The sequence below is a fragment of the Lissotriton vulgaris genome, chromosome 8 (assembly GCF_964263255.1).
Source record: "Lissotriton vulgaris chromosome 8, aLisVul1.2, whole genome shotgun sequence".
Classification (NCBI taxonomy): Eukaryota; Metazoa; Chordata; class Amphibia; order Caudata; family Salamandridae; genus Lissotriton; species Lissotriton vulgaris.
Genome location: NC_141696.1, coordinates 1,359,052,417 through 1,359,068,311, shown reverse-complemented (window position 1 = coordinate 1,359,068,311; position 15,895 = coordinate 1,359,052,417). Strand labels below are relative to the sequence as shown.

Below are 15,895 nucleotides of genomic sequence, written 5' to 3'. Positions count from 1 at the left end.
TACTATCGATGCCCAGGCTGCTGGCGCAAGACGCCTCTTAGTTTCCATTCTGAATAATTACCAAATAAAGAGACGGGTGCTGGAAGCAGGAATCAAGAACAGAGTTTATTTCTCATGAGGAGAGCCTGTCATTTCAGACACGAAACAAGATGTCATCGGGAGGTGCTCTAACAAGTGAGCTGAGACTCCGTCTTTTATACTTTACAAAACACTTGGCATTACAATCACGATATTGTAAAACAAGGAAAAGACATCCCCATAATCCTCGTGTCAATCCTACCCCACATGTGTTCACAATAGGGACCCTTGACCTGCTGATAAGAGGGGAGGGCAATCACGCAGCTGAGTGTTCCGTCAACTGTTTAGGATGTGTGCGCCTGATCATAGCCCAGGGGGTGGGGTGGCCAGGATCAATAGTGGGTCCTTTGAAGAGGAGTGACTCCATACAATAAGCAGTAAACAGCATCTCCTGGCTTAGGCGATGACCTCAGACATGTGTGGACAGTCAATCGCGGAGGGAGGGTTTACTAACAGAGGGGTTATTCATGAAAGGAGAGGAGGTGCTGGTCAGGCGCGGCCGTGACTCCCAAGGACAGGGTCTTGCAGAAGAAGAAGGTTTATGACTTGCCCATGTGAGGAGAAGGGAGGGGGAGCCAGGGTGGACACAGGGACAGAGTCACATAGAGAGAGAGAGATCTTATGACCCGTACATGAGAGAGCGGGGGCAGTCAGGTGCAGCTGGGGAGGGCTACGTCAGCTAAGGCGAAGGATGCCTCTTCAAGAGGGAATGGGGGGGGGTTTGCATGGGTCAAGCAGAAGGGCTGCCTTTCAGGGCAGGGTCGCGCAGAGGGAGAGGGTTTCATGGTTTATGCATGTGAGAGAGAGGGGGGGGGGGGGTTTCAAATACACGCAGAAGGGAAACCGGTGATTCTAATCTTAGGCGGGCAAACGGCCAGGGTGCCTAAAATGGCTGTCATGTACACATGGGTACAGGCCTTTGCTGGCAGAGGGATGCAGTCAATGCTTTACGGTATTCATGGTGCGCGCAGGGAGAGGAGTGGGAAAAGGGAAATGAACGTTGCTTATGTACATCAATATTTCTAATTTTCTACAGTCGCCCCTTTTTACATAGCAAAAGTTCATTTTCGTAATCGATGATGGTACATATAAACAGGCGCGGTCGCAGAATTAGCATTGTCAATATTAGCATATGGCATATAATCATGGACAGTTGATGTGTTTGGCAGAATGCAGTACATAGGAAATTGCATTTCGTTGAGTTCCTAACAATTAAGCGCACTACATAGCATAAATGTTTCTGACTTAAAAATGTGACCAATGAACAGTTTTGACCAAGTAATTGAGAGCGGAATTCAGTTCAATACACACGATTTCTTCGTCACAGTGTCTTTTCATCAGTGAGCCATCACTGGTAGGCTCTAGTCCGTGTACTTTTGTTGGCGCTGTTGAGCACCGGCGGCGGAGCTATAGGTCCAGCTCGGTTCTATCCTTACGCGTTGCAGGGTGCGGTCAGTCCTCTGCTGTTAGACCACAGTCCTGTTCCCTAAACAATTCGTTTGGCGGCGCCTTATGCTCGGCACCTATATTTCCGTGGCAACACCCTATTCCCATTTGAATGCAGTCCTTCCTTTTGGCAAAACGTCACGTGGAAAAGAGGGTGAGTGTGGTTCAAATAGTCGATTGGAGAGAGGGCGGAGTTGGGTCAGAGTTCCTGGGACACACAAAAGGGACCAAGGGAGCAAAGGATAACAAGCAGGCAGGCCCATCAATCGGGCCCAAAAGAAGGGGGACGGAGACTCCAGGCACACGTGGGTTAGCAGGCGGAGGGCTTCAGGGCAGCCCGTCAAGTTTCATTTTCCACGTTTGGAATTGCTGTCTCGTCCCGTATCTAGTGGCTCTGCAGCTCCACCTTTGGTCGAGGTCACACGTGTCCCAAGATCTGCAGCCAGGCTGTACGTCACGTCCGACCCCTCTCCTCCGGTGATCGTGAATCTTTGAATAGGTACAAAACAAGTTTTTAGAGAACTGGCAGAAGAAGACATCTATGCATGTGAATTCCTCCCTCAATCCTACGCATTTGGGAGATACGCTCATCGGTCACAGTCAGAGGTCTATTACCAAGCAGTGCATATGTCGGCATTCCTACTGAGTTCATGCCAAGTTTATTCATCGTCCTATTTATAACTCAAGTGAGGATAAATAAGATTCCCATCAACTGTGCATTTCATCATATTCAACATTTCGGAGCATTTCCCTTCAAGGCTGGCTAACCTTTTCAAACAGGGCGGGGGTGCCATCATCGAGAGTCAGGTAAAACAGGGTTTTCTCGAGGGACGACAGTTACTCATGGTCATCATGTTTATATCCGGGACAGCAGCTGGGGTCTATCAAATGGGGCGGGGATGCTTCGGGCGCTCGCGCTTGGGTGCAAAAGGGGGTGGGGCAATCTGGGCATTGGGGGTCAATCTAGACGTTGGCGTTCGTCTCTGATGAACAGAAATAAGGTGCCATTGACATACAGTTCCCCTATAAATGGCCAGATTGGGGGACCTTAGTCGTCTTACCTGTCCTTTCCTTCTCAGCCAATTCGAGTTCATTCATTTTGCAGAAAGGAGAGGTAGTAATATGGCGAGATACAATCATTTTAGTTTCGGTCAATTTCGCTGAACACCTTCGCGTTCAATAAGTATCCAATCAGACTGGTGCCAGCGAGGCACGGTTTTACCATAAAGGAAGAGGAAATAGGGAGACTCTCATAGAGAGTGAGAGTCGTCCGCAATCCAAACGAGCCATTTGGTACACGTATGACATGTAGAGAGAGAGATAGAGATAGACAGACAGAGACAGAGACAGACAGATATCGGAAAAAGGGAGAAAGATAGAGAGAGAGAGACGTGTACAAAAATGGGTCATTTAGTGCGTTCACAACACAGAACAACAGGGGGTCAGGTGACGGAGAGACGCAGCAGGGGGAGAACATAAACCCCTACAGTACATACACACACACTCAGACGAAGGAAGACAATACATGTATTACACATATGTAAGACATTCACAACAAAACAGAAAACAATAGTTGGCCAACAAAATCCATATTATATATATTTTTTTTTTATATCCTTCCTATCTTTACTATCCTATTTATCTACGTGCTTAGTTCTTTTTACCTTTCCCTCCCTTTCCCTCTCGCTTGTTATCTCTGCGAGCGTTCTCAATTGCCAATACTTGCACCTCGGTTAGTCGATCAGAAATTAACCTGGTCGTGCTTTTTACCCATGGTTCGATCTTAAACCATTTTTCAGTTTTCTTCCTTTGGTGGGAAGTTCTCCAGGCTGAGGCAACGGCAAGTATTGATCGGGAGAACAGTCGGACAGCTTGGCTAGATCTATAAGAGTGTGAGAAGGGGGCAGTACATTTTGAACATCAGCAACATTTCTAACTTCCCAGACGGGTGGTGCCTTGGTAACCCTTACCCGTGCACCTTTCTTTTGTCCTTCCCCTACCTAGTCAAACGTTTAGTTACATTCTCTAACGTGTTATTTCGAGTCAATTTTCGTCATACAGTACCCGTCAAGTCTCTATGTCAGTCCATCCTCCCAGTCGCTATGTTCTAAGGAGGAACAGTCATGTTTAAGTCTACGTCTTTTAAAAACTTATTGTCATAAGGACTATGCACATATTCCCTCCTTCCCTTTTCGTCGGTGGTTCGACCATCGCTCTCCCACACTTCAGCCGACGTTCTGACGTGACCTGCAGAAGGGAGGAGAAAGAAGGGGGTGGGGGGCAGCATTCAAAGCACATCAGCATGCAGTAGTCCGAAAATGTTTTTACCTACCACATACTCGACCTATCCCCACGTACTGCATTTCTTTACCATCTCGGCGTTTAAGCCCAGAGGGACCAGTAATGTCAGATAGATAATCATTGACGATCCGCGTACCTACATGAGTTACTTGGTCGCAACCCCTTTTGTTGGGTGCAAGGGTGGCGGTCAGGTGGCATTTCTGTGGTGTCGTTTTAAGGGCGTCTAAAACACTTTTCCGGCTGCCTGTGACACATAATGTAGCTGCTAAATATCTGGTCCTTTTTAACCTTCAGTTTTCATCATACTTATTACTACGCTCACAGTAGCAAAACATCCAAAACTCATTAATGCAACCGCTACAACTATGCTTTCTTTTTCAAAATACTTTTAATATAAATACAGGCCTACAACCCAGTGGACCGGCCACGGAGCAGATTGGAACTGTACATAAGAAGAACGAAGTTGGTGGCAGTTCATTGCATAAAGTGCAGCAGTGCAATAAAATCGTATTAAACTTCCCTACAGAGCAAGCATGATGCATGTCAAGAAGTCAGTTTTTCAATTAATTCATTATCCAAATGCTCATTCACTGTCTAAATTACACCAATTCATTTTCCAAATCAAAATTAGTACCCACCCTAAGTCAGTTCATTGTCCAAACATATGATCAATATCTGTATTGCTTTCTTCTCTAAGCACATAATCACTATCCATCTTATCGACTTTCATTGCCCAAAAATGCACACGTATCTCAGAGCATCAAGATTCGAGCAATCCGGGTGAACAGGGAGTTTGAAAGTTTTGTTTCGTGTATCGGCGCCATTTTGGGCGAGGTCAGGCAGGTTCCAGCATAGTCAGAATGTCTCCAACGACTCGTGGTTGGACCAGAACCTTCCGTTGGTAGTTCAAAAAGTTTTGCGCAATGTGGTAACAGTCTAACAATATGGACCATCAATCAAAGAGTGGGGAGGGCGGCAGCAATTTTCCTACCGGGTCACTCTGGTGTTCCACCGGAACTGAACAAGTCTGTACCTTGGCTGTGTTTTAGCCATTTCCAAACTGAGGCTGGCGCCGGCAGGAGTGCGTCGATGTCGCAGATCCCAGTGAGGGGGACGGGGGCGCCCATGCAGAGGGGCCGGGGGCCCCCCCGGCTCTCATAGAATCTTCAAAGTTGAGGAGAGAAGGCATGGGGCGTGCGCTCGTCCCGGGCAAAAAGACCGCTTTTCGATGTGGACCCTCTTTAAGCAAAGAGCGTTGGGGTGCCGCTGGAAGCCTCCACCTCGAGGGAGGTGGGGGAGGCTCGTTTGCGCCGCCTCCCCCTTCCAGCGACCCCGCGCCGTTCCCCGGCTCCACCGCTTCGGTATTGGCCGTGCCGGCTATTGAAGATGGGGGGGGGGGTCGGTGGCTGAGGCAAGACATCCCCCCCCTTGACATGTGGCGGGACTACCTGCAACTGTCCAGGCGTTGCCGTGTGGCTGGACTACCTGTCACTCTCAGGCGTTGACATGTGGCGGGACTACCTGCAACTCTCAGGGTTGTCCGACCTTGTCTTGGCTCCGGTCCTCGTCGATGGCCAGATCAGGCAAGAGAGGGGGTGGGGGGTGGTCGGTGGTCGGTGGCTGGTGGCTGAGGCAAGACAGCTCCCCCCTCCCGTGGCCTGCAGGGCAGCAGAAGAGGGGAGAAGGAGAGGTCATTACGATTCTTTGGGCCGTCCGCCCAGCAGCCTCCCCTTCCGACTGCGGCCAGTCGAGCCCTGCACGCATCGAGGCCTCGCCTTCCGGATGGGCGTAACCGCGGACCTGTTGCACTTCGGGAGCTTCCGGAATGGGGGTAGGTACCTATTGGTTTGTTCCTATTTCATGTGACCGTTATTTGTGCGTGGTGGGCAATGAGGCAGACATGTTTTGGGGCAGGAATAGGCAACGGAACCTAGCTACCTCGTGGCTGCCTTGGTGTCAAGCTTGTCTTCCCTCGCCATTTTTATGTTTCTTATTGCGGGTTATTTCTAACGTTTTTTATTTTATTTTTAGCGAAGTTGATAACTCATCAGTGGCCTACTGATTTCGCTCAACTCTTTTCCTTGTATTTTTATGCCATAACCTATTATAAGCTATAGCGACTAGTCCACACTTAATGAACATGTCCTTATTAGGTGTGCCCTCCAGTGGAGCTGGAAGGTTCATCTCTAATAAGCGGTCCGGGCTAAACAGGCTACCAATCAGTGGGGAGAAGATAGGCATGACGGATTACAACGGGGACAAAAGTCTGCATTACCTATCTTATCACGGCGGGCAAAGACTAGGCAGAATATTTCTATTCTCCGTTGTTTGGCGGCGGTGAATACCTCAAAAGAACCAATACCGAACAATCGGTCAATCAAAACAATCAGTGGGGAGAATAAGTGGGCACGAAAAGTTATCGTTACCCACTCTTTCTCTACCTGCAAAGAGAGACCTTGTTCTTCCCTGTTTGCAGACAAAGAATCTCCAGACAATAATTCCACGAACGACAGTTCGGGAAACAGTGGGGGAGGAAGATAGGCACGACGGATTACAATGGGGACAAAAGTCTGCGTTACCTATCCTTCACTGCTTGCAAAGGGAGAGCCTGTTGTTCCTCCGTTTGCAGACGGTGAATCTCCAGAGGTTTCAACAAAGCGTAATACTAGTATTATCCAAAACAATCATTTCACAATTTGTCGCATTTACGCGACCTTACCCGGACCGGACCGTGTGGGCAGTTCTTCGCCTTCCTCCTTCCAGCGCCCGATCGTTCTCTTACTCCATGATTTTACCGCAGCAGTCCTGTGGGATTCCAGTCAGGACAGTAGGTCACTCGAGAGAGGTCCGTTCAGAATCGGTGAAGTTCATTCAATCGGCAGCCGGGCGAGGGCCCTCTCAAGGCAGGTATACTCCGATCATTTAGATGTTCACCTCATCGTCTGGATCTCTCTTACTGGACCTTATGTCACTGATGGACCCCGCGTTGGGACGCCAATTGTGGAACAGGAGCCCGCATTACTATCGATGCCCAGGCTGCTGGCGCAAGACGCCTCTTGGTTTCCATTCTGAATAATTACCAAATAAAGAGACGGGTGCTGGAAGCAGGAATCAAGAACAGAGTTTATTTCTCATGAGGAGAGCCTGTCATTTCAGACACGAAACAAGATGTCATCGGGAGGTGCTCTAACAAGTGAGCTGAGACTCCGTCTTTTATACTTTACAAAACACTTGGCATTACAATCACGATATTGTAAAACAAGGAAAAGACATCCCCATAATCCTCGTGTCAATCCTACCCCACATGTGTTCACAATAGGGACCCTTGACCTGCTGATAAGAGGGGAGGGCAATCACGCAGCTGAGTGTTCCGTCAACTGTTTAGGATGTGTGCGCCTGATCATAGCCCAGGGGGTGGGGTGGCCAGGATCAATAGTGGGTCCTTTGAAGAGGAGTGATTCCATACAATAAGCAGTAAACGGCATCTCCTGGCTTAGGCGATGACCTCAGACATGTGTGGACAGTCAATCGCGGAGGGAGGGTTTACTAACAGAGGGGTTATTCATGAAAGGAGAGGAGGTGCTGGTCAGGCGCGGCCGTGACTCCCAAGGACAGGGTCTTGCAGAAGAAGAAGGTTTATGACTTGCCCATGTGAGGAGAAGGGAGGGGGAGCCAGGGTGGACACAGGGACAGAGTCGCATAGAGAGAGAGAGATCTTATGACCCGTACATGAGAGAGCGGGGGCAGTCAGGTGCAGCTGGGGAGGGCTACGTCAGCTAAGGCGAAGGATGCCTCTTCAAGAGGGAATGGGGGGGGGTTTGCGTGGGTCAAGCAGAAGGGCTGCCTTTCAGGGCAGGGTCGCGCAGAGGGAGAGGGTTTCATGGTTTATGCATGTGAGAGAGAGGGGGGGGGTTTCAAATACACGCAGAAGGGAAACCGGTGATTCTAATCTTAGGCGGGCAAAAGGCCAGGGTGCCTAAAATGGCTGTCATGTACACATGGGTACAGGCCTTTGCTGGCAGAGGGATGCAGTCAATGCTTTACGGTATTCATGGTGCGCGCAGGGAGAGGAGTGGGAAAAGGGAAATGAACGTTGCTTATGTACATCAATATTTCTAATTTTCTACAATTGTATATTCACACCCAGGTACAGGACAACCACTAATGAAATTGGCTAATTTCAGCATAACCAGGTATTGTCATGGTAGCTACATGTTGGTCTGAAAACAGGTGGATTATGTTGGTGTGATTGGCAAATATCTCTGTATTAAGCAGTGAAAAGGGGACCCCTTTACAGCTTCAGATTGCCCACAGGACTAGCAGCTATTCATGGACCTTCTGCATAAAATAAACATGGAAATGTTATCAGCTGTAGATCTGTGTTGATAACGTTCAACTCACATAGGTGTTACTCCACCTAGTCTTGATCAACCTTTGATTCACAGACTAGAAAAGCTCTTATTTGCCACCAAGAAACTAAACAAATTATGTCTATCCAACTCCTTCACAGTTTTTGTTCTTCCATCAAACCTAGTTCTTCTGTTGAGTGGGTTTTATCATAAGTGGAGCATCAGCCAAAGGTCTTTGATCTTCGCTTCCTTTCTGAGTTTATTTACAAGTGCCCGGAGGTTGATTCCTTTTTGAGAATACAATCCTGAGAGCCCACTGCCTTCATCTGAATTATGACACTACCAAGGGACTGTTGCTTGCTTCTCTGTTCTTCAGTCTTAACCCATGCCTCTTCTCAACACTTCATACCTCCTATTCTTCAGGAGCAAACAGGGTTTGGTGACATGTCCAAACAGGTCAACCGTCCACTTTGTCTAATTCTTTTCTCCATTCCTGAAACTAGTTGCTTTCACGTTTTCATCTATTTATGTCCCTTATTTTACATCACAGACCTATGCCTTCCTTTGTCTGTAGGAAAGTGCCCCCTTTTTGACATGTTACCCCACCTTTTAGCTTGGTATTTGATGCAGTTTTGACTGAAGTGCCCTGGGATCCTGCTATCCAGATCCCTAGTGTCAGCGCTCTTTACCTACAACAAGGTAACTGTTCAATTGTACACCAATTGCCAAGACCTTTAGCACCTCTGTAACTCCCTAGTAATTGGTATCCCTGGTAAATCGGATATGGGTACTAAAGAAGGGTTCCTAAGGGCTGTAGCATGTATTGTACCATCATAAGGGACCCGCCACCAAACTCTTGCAAACTGCCGTTTCGTGAAATGGTGAAAACTAGTGTGAAAACACGTCATGACACACACCCAGTGTGCCATGCTCACAGACTCTCCATGCAATACATGTAAGTCACACCTACAGCAGGCAATACAGTCCTAAAGCAGGGTGCATTATACTACATGTGAGGACAAATCTGCATGAGCAAATATGCCCCTGTGCCATCTAGCTCAATTGTTAGATATTACAACTGAACAGAAAAGCCATCTTAATTCTATGTTCTAAGCACTGGTCATTACGGGTTCCCCAGCTACATGATGGATTTTCTGAAACTTCTGGTGTTTCGTATCGTACACCTTTTCTTAATAAATCTATACTGGAGCCAATAGTGGATTTATTAAAAAATGCACCCAGAAGGGCACCTTAGAGGTACCCCCTGAAAACCTACCAGCCTCTTAGTGTGCTGGAATGGTATATTCCAGCCTGCCACAACAGATTAGGTTCTGACCCCTGGAAGTGAAAGCCCGTCTCAGAAATAATGCTTACTCTGGCAAGAGGTGTTTACACCTCCTCCAGCAGAACGGCTCGTAAATCTGCATACCAAAACCAGAGGCTTCAAAGCCTCTGCAGCCATTGATATGCAACCCCGGCATCCCCCAGACCTCGGAGATGCCACATATGCCCTGAGTCCTATTTGGCATCAGTACAAGGGGGAAATTAGATTTTCAAATAGGCGTGCTGCACCACCAGGCTAGTCATACCCCTAAGGTGGGCTGTCTGATATACTCCACGAAGGAAGGATTCTATCATCTTGATTTTTGTGAAATTAGGAACTCTGGAACAGGATTATGCCCACTCCCTGCAGGAAGTGGAAATATAGGTGGTGTAGTGACCACAAAGGTAAGTAGTACATTGGCTAGTACTCTTTACTCCTCTTAAAGCCCCTAGATTTAGTATTGCGGTGCCCCCCTGACACCAGGAAAACAGATTCGCCTGACTAAAGAAGAAGAAGGTCAGAAGAGCCGAAGAAGCGAGAACTGTGGACTAGCTGTGGACTTTGGCGTCAAACCCTGCCTGCCTGCTCATGTCCCTACAATCATAACAATCTGACTCGTACTGCAGATGTGCATCTTCCAGAAGCCTCGGAGGGCTGCCACCACTTTGCCAACCAGCAAGCATCTTCCTTGAAGTGGAGGAGCAACTTCCCGCAGGCACTGACCGCAACTTTGGTTTCACTGTTTTGCTGACCACCGGTTCCACCAATGCAGCATGCACCCAGGAGGAGGTCACTGTACTCCAGGAGGTCGTATCCCCCCCCCCCCCCGACCCTTTCCAGCTACCAAAGCTTGTCTATAGTCCAATCCGGACTCCAACACCGCCAAGACTGACCAGCCGATGAGGGACGTCAGCAGTGCAGAGTCCAGCACTGGGAGTGACCCAGCTACCCTGTTTCGTCCTCTCTGCAGGTTTGACCAAGAGCTGTGAGCACGTTTGATACACAGGAACAGCCGACAGAAATCCTCTGCAGCCGAGCTCCCTGGCCCGGGGCTACGAACAGTGACTGTGCCCAGCTGCTCCCTAGAACCTCATGAATTGAGCCCCCAGTTGGGAGCTCTCAGATTGTTCCCCAAGTCCCCCTCTGTAGCCTATTTCTAGGTGTGCCAACCCTTTGTCCATTGAGTAGCGCAAGGCTACCAACCCGTCCAGCACCTCAGCACCTGGACACTCCAGGACAGGTAAACCTGAAGTTCTGGTGACCTTGACCCCCTAGTACCTTAAAACCAAAAATGGGACCACCAAAATAATATTGCAAATACTTGTATGCAGTAAACGTTCCTGCGTTAAAGCACAAAGTAGTTATCGAATTACCAAGTTCTTGGTGTTAAACATTTTATAAAAATCGATGTTATTTTCTTAATTGGTTTTGAGTTTGTTCGAGTGTGTGTCTCATTTATGGACTCTGTGCAACAAATGCTTAACACTACCCTCTGATAAACCTAAACTGCTCGCCCACACTACCACTAAAAGAGCATTGGGATTTTTAACTTAAGCCCTGTAAGCCAATAAGGGTCGTTTGTACTTTCTACATAATGCACCTCATTATGGTACACTACTTCAAAAGCCAGCATCCTACATCTTCCCAGTGACCTGTCCCCACTAGACCCACACACATTTATTTTGCTGTCTCAATAATTCTTTAATTTTGCATTATCCCTTATCCTGGATATCATTATTGAAATGTTCCACACTCATTTTACTTGCCATGGGATTGGGTCAGAACAAACCCAATGGTGGGTGAAATAACAAAAAAGCAGCAAAATACTAGTCGTGCTTAAACTTCTTCTTCACTGTACATTGAGTGTCCCACTCATTCACCTGTGGGGAGAAGCAGCCAGCCATCTGAAGAATGTGCCCCGTGCACACCTCCTGTCTGCTTTCCCCAGTAGTTAAATACACAAAGTGCAGCGGAAGCCATGCCTGGTAGTCCAACCACAAAAGAAGGGAAGCTTTTGCAAAAACCGGAACAGGCATGTTTCCCATGCAAGGTGGGAACATCAGACAGTTGCTTTTGACAGCTGTACACAACGAAACATGACATAGTTTGTGCAGTGGCTGTACAAAAATGTAATTCATACAAATCTGGGTGCTTCCATACTGGCTCCTCCTTCTGCTGGACCTGATCACTAACTAGTGTGTATTTGAAGGAGTGAAAACACTGCCCCAAACCAAGGTATAAATGATTTAATCAACTGAAGCGTTTTGTTAGAAAGCAAAGTAAATCAAAGAACTAAGGGCCAGGTGTATGAACGTATTTTCTGGTTGCAAACCCTGCGTTTTGGAGAATAGGGTTTGCCACAAGAAAATGTCTTTTATTAATGTACTAAAACCATGTAGCGCTTCGGTAACACATTGCAAAATGGCTAAATAGGTTTCGGAAACCATTAAGAATCGCTATTTGGAAGGGGAGTATTTAGTGCATCCCTTCCAAATAGTGATTCCTTATGGTATGTATTAATGTTTTGGTGCCGAATTTTGATTGCAAAACATTAATATTTTTTTGACTACTGAAAGAAAGGCTGTGGTAACCCATTTCCACCTGGCGTGGGAACTCACAGAAAAATTGAATAAGTACCTCTTCCACTTTTGTGAATGGCCAGAAAAATCATTTTTGGAGTACACAAACTCTTAAAAAAATGTTTAACATCTTCTTCTTTTTTTTTTTTTTTTTTTTTTTTAACACGTCCCCTTATCCTTTAAGGAAAACATTGGGCATTAAAAAAAAAGATTGCCCTCATCCCTCTGATTGCAGGGAATTGCAGTGGGTCGAAATTCGTGACCCGCCTCGTTAATATTTGTGAGGTAGGTTGAATTGTGCCCCACTGAGAATCAGTTGAACTGGCAGTGAATACCGCTTACCACAAACTATCTTTGGCACAGTGACATTTTGAGGTCAGCCCATCCAACTAGAATTAAGAGAAGATCATCTCTCCATAACCATGATCCACCTGTCCGAGATCTGATCGCATGGGGGCAGCCGTAGTTCATCAGGGATCTCACACACAGCCCTGTAGCATTCCAAAGGTAACCTAGAGGTCAATGTCGTGTTGCTTGAATGGGGAATCTGTAAAAACATCAACATGACCTCAAGGACAGATACTTCTTATACTTATGAGCATATTCCTGATGCCGCCTGTGCAGTCTTTGACGTGATCCAATGTCACCTGACCACCAATACCATGGTTCTTTGGAGCATCCAATGGCACACAACTTGAAAGTGCTCCTAGGATTGGGTACTTGCCCAGAACTCTTCTTTCTCACAGATCAACAAATGTCGAAATTAAAGGCACATATCATCTGCAGGGTCGAAACACCAATCAAAGAGATCTGGGGCACTCGTGCCACAATTCAGCTCCCCGCCAGTGCTGTGTCTGTTTCACTCTCTGTACGTCATACTGTTTCTATATTTTCCTAATTTTGACAGACATATGACCCCAGGCACAAGGTTATAAATAGCGTCTGTAAATGTTGCAAGCCATGGATATCAGCTCGGCTGCTTCATTGCCTCAGTCCTACTCAAGTGAGATGATTCACTTCCACCCAAAACTAAGTGCCTCCAATGTTTCAGAAGGCGCATTCAAGTTTTCCTTTTTTTGAATGCCTCGCATGAGAGAAAGGTTATGCCTCATTTGTAGGGTCTATGTTGCTCCTTGTTTTCCTTTGATATTGTCCACCCTTCAGGTCAGGCTTGCAGTAGAGACGTGGCAGGAAGACAGTCATGGTGTCAGCAGGTTCATTCTAAGACTTGAATATGCTTTTAAGCATAGACCCCTGCTAACAAGGGAGAGCATGTGGCGTGCTGCTTCCAAATGAGACTGGAACATGCCCCATGGCCATGTGAGCTGGAAGGCCAAGAAATGTTTAATGCCACATTGATAAACCTTAACTGATACAGACAGGGAAAGAATCTCTGTTTATTGCAGTGCAGATGCATCTCTACATAGGGCTCCTGGTACCTTGAATGCCCAAAGCCACTGGTCAAGGATACTTATTCTCATGCTGTGCATTCCGATGTGCATACAATTGCCGATTGTGGTTGATGTGTAGTAAAATTTTCCATGTGTACAACTCTCCTCTTCATTGGGCTATGAAGCGTGCACGAGTTGGTGGCTAGGGTGCAGGATAGAGTTAGACAGGGTTTAGCAAAACACAAGCATGCAGGAAGAGATTATCCTCACTCATCCAGCTCTTCTTGCAAACTTGGAGTAGGAGGTAAAGAAATCTTAGAAGGTTAGAAGATATGATCGTGATAGGGACCCCAAACCATCAAGGATGTCCTTTTCTGCCCCTTCAAGCTTCAGTCAGTCTCAAACTTAAGATTTAGAAGAGGAAGCTTTCCTAGGTGTCTGACATGCAAATGTTAAGCTGCGTAAGGGGTCTTATAAATCACAGCAATAGAGCTCTTCCTCTAGTTTTTTGCTCTTCTTCTTGACATATGTCTTGGGCAAGGAGAACGGTGTGGACTTAATAATGAAGGAAAATATCTAGCTTTTGGGAGACAACATACTTTATCTGAGAAAAAAGTTGTGGTTCTCAGAGACAGACGCATCCTTTACTTTAACAGATGCTGTGCAGTGCAGTGGCTCTGATTAAGGGCAAAAGGGGACAGAATCTACCCTTCCGGTAAATGTTCAGATTGACTCATTTCCTGAAATGTAGGCATTTCCCCTCCTAATGCGACTGCTGTTCACTTGACAGAACAAGCATTGGCATAGCCAATCGGTCTCGCCTTTGGGACCGTATGTGTTAAGCCATGCAACAGTAAATGTTGTTGCACCAAGGATATTGTGCTGCATAACTAAATACTTAGAAGGTCCCAAAGGCGAGACCTATTGGCTATGCCAATGCTTGTTCTAACTAGGTACAGCCACTGCCTTCTGGATCTGGTCCTATTGGTTTGAGTTCCACATGTATGCTAACGATACAGAGGTCCTCCTTAAACTGATGGGTGCTTTCAGGTATAGGCTGGTTTCAAGCATGTGTAATGGATGTGTGAAGCTGGCTGGATGACCTCTGACTGAAACTCAATTAGGAAAAAATGATTGCGTTTAGGAGGCAGTGTTGATTTGTGATTTACTATCACGTGGCTGAATAAATTAGTAACTTTAGTAGAGAATCTGGTGTTAAGTTTCACATTAGGTTGTCCTTCAGCGAACTCATTAAAACTATACTATTGTGTTTTTCAGCAACTGTAAATGCTTGGTGAGATTATTTTTGCATTAACATTTCTCTTAGTTAACAAATCTGTGGTTTGAGCGTAATTTTTCCTTTATCGCAGTGAGCTCAACGTTATCATTTTCTTTTAAGTGTGAAGCTACTTTCAAAAGAGTGTAACATTGTGCATCCAAGTAGTGGGTATAGAGCATAGACCGAGGGTAGTGGTTTGTTGTCTGGTGGGGGATTGGCTACTACAAGTAGGATGGTGTTTCAAACCGGTTACGGATAATAGTAGAGGCTGTAAGGGAGATGGGGCTTGGCGGAAGGTTGGTGGGCTAGTGGAGAAGGGTTTGGGGTGTTTTCTCTGATTACAGAAAGGTATGCAGTCTTTCAGAGTGCTCTTTAAGTGAGAAGGTACACATTGATTAAGTATTGTTTTGAAGAGTAGGATTTTGAGCTCTATTGAAGGTGGAGGAGGGACGGTGACTGGTAGATTGGATGAAGTTCCATAAAGGAGAAGTACCGGTGCCTAGTCATTTGCTTCCTGTTCTTTCAGGTTACTGTCTACTAATGTTGCTGTTGCAAATTGTGCGGATCCTACAGATGTCTTGATCTTGGTCATCCAGTAGAGTGGGATGATGGTATTGACTGTGGTATGGATGATGCAGCAGATCTTCAAGTTGATGTGAGCCAGTAGAATGCTCTGTGAATATGAGTTACCCTGTCAAGTTTCCAAGGATATTTCATAAAGTTGATCGCAGCATGAGGAACACTCCTTGGGTGTATTATTCATTGCTTATAAATGTAAGGCATTCAACTGTGCAGCTTTCAAGATGGGATCACACTTTTGTGTCTTTGCCCTCATCTGGTATTGGCAGATGTTCTCTAATCTCTACCAAGAACCATTATTATATAATCAGGATGGAGTCCGCTGATATTATTTCTAAAAGCTACATATGCATTTATATCTTCCTAGACCACATACACAAATGTAAACATCGGCAGTCACCTTTGTTTGAACTCGTTTTACAATTTATTTTATTGTAATGTCGACTTTGTCTTGTATGTTTCCTCCGGAACTGGACACCATAGCAAAATAATGCTTTGATGTTTGTCGTTTTAAGTTCTAAACACAGATGTATATTCTGACAGAAAAATTTCCTGTTAGGAAATGTATT

General features: G+C 46.3%; 1 protein-coding gene across 1 annotated transcript in view; it reads left to right on the top strand.

Annotated features, from left to right (window-relative positions):
- Nucleotides 1-15,895, top strand: part of MED17 (mediator complex subunit 17) — a 113,208-nt gene that overhangs the window by 96,684 nt on the left and 629 nt on the right. The window lies entirely within an intron of this gene.